General features: G+C 44.3%; 1 protein-coding gene across 3 annotated transcripts in view; it reads right to left on the minus strand.

Moving 5' to 3' along the window:
• The window catches only part of CSNK1D (casein kinase 1 delta), a 33644-nt gene that overhangs the window by 14749 nt on the left and 17400 nt on the right, over nt 1-1495 (minus strand). The window lies entirely within an intron of this gene.

The raw sequence follows: 1495 nt of genomic DNA on the forward strand, positions 1-1495 counted from the left end.
TCATGACCTGAGCCGAAGGCAGATGCTTAACCGACTGAGCCACCCAGACACGTGAATTTTATTATACTTGTATTAAATAGTTTGTTAAGAAGTATGCATGCTGTATAGTATTCCCTTTGGAGAACCGGCCACCATTCATCTGTTCTTGCATTTGGAATGTCTGGGTTTGCTTCTGTCACAAACGGCGCTACTAAGTATACCCTTACTTATGTCCACAGATGAAAATTCTTACCCACAAAACTCTTGTTCACATCTAGTTTCCCCAGGCACATGCCTACAAACACAGAGCACAAGTTATCTGACTCTATGAGACAATGTCGCCTTGTTTTCCGAGATGGACAGCCCACTCCACACGCCCAGCAGCAGCGAGCTGGTTACCACCAGATTGCTGACTTTTCATCAACCGAGTGGGTGTGAAACAGCGTCCCACTGAACTCTCAATTTGGATCTTTCGTCCATATATTTATTGGCCACACGCTGTTCCTCTTTGAAATGTCTACCCTTGTCTTGTGCCAATTTTTCTATAGGAAGTCTTTTGCCTATTTATAGCTATTCTTTAAAAATCCTGGGTACTAAACCATTGTTGATTGTATGTAAGGCATTTTTTTTTTTTCCTGGAGCCTTCTGATGAGAAATTTTAAAAAGGCAAACATATCAATCTTTTCCATTATGAGTAATGTTTTTGGTATAGAAACCCTGAGTCAGAAACAGATACTATTATTATCTTTCAAGAGTTTAGAAGTTACTCTTTATCAACCAAGATGGAGTAATGGGAGCCTAATTTACCCTCACATCTGCAAAAAACAGAAGACTTAACAAAACACAGAACATGCGGAAAATGGTTTCTAAGACATTGAACAGGAGGCAATGAACAACACTCAGACCTGAAAGACAGGACACAGCTGCGTGGGCCTTAGGCTGTCCCCTTCCTCCCTTGACTGTCAGCAGAAATGCAAAAACTAACAGATAAAAGTAACTTTACTTCATCCTAAGTGGAGGAAGAACCTGAGCAACAGAGTAAAACACTAAGCATGCAAGCAAGTAAAATTCGTAATGTCCGCATGCAAAGAAGCAGAAAACATCCATATTGAGAACGGTCAATCAACTGAAACTGGTTCGGATGTTACAATGAGCAGCGAAGGATAATAAGAGTTATTACAAGGATGAGTGGGTGGCTCAGTTGGTTAAGTGTCTGACTCTTGATTTCGGCTCAGGTCATGATCTCAGGGTTGTGGGATGGAGCCCTGTGTCCTGGCTCTGTGCTCAGTAGGGAGCATGCCTGAGATTCTCTCTCCCCCTCTGCTCCTCTCCCCTCCGTGTGCTCTCTCTCTAAAAATAAACACGGGACACCTGGGTGGCTCAGTGGGTTAAGCGTCTGCCTTCGGCTCGGGTCATGATCCCGGGGTCCTGGGATCAAATCCCACGTCGGGCTCCCTGCTCATCAGGGAGCCTGCTTCTCCCTCTGCCACTCCCCCTGCGTGTGCGCTTAAGTATT

Source organism: Neomonachus schauinslandi, chromosome 15 (genome assembly GCF_002201575.2).
Source record: "Neomonachus schauinslandi chromosome 15, ASM220157v2, whole genome shotgun sequence".
Classification (NCBI taxonomy): Eukaryota; Metazoa; Chordata; class Mammalia; order Carnivora; family Phocidae; genus Neomonachus; species Neomonachus schauinslandi.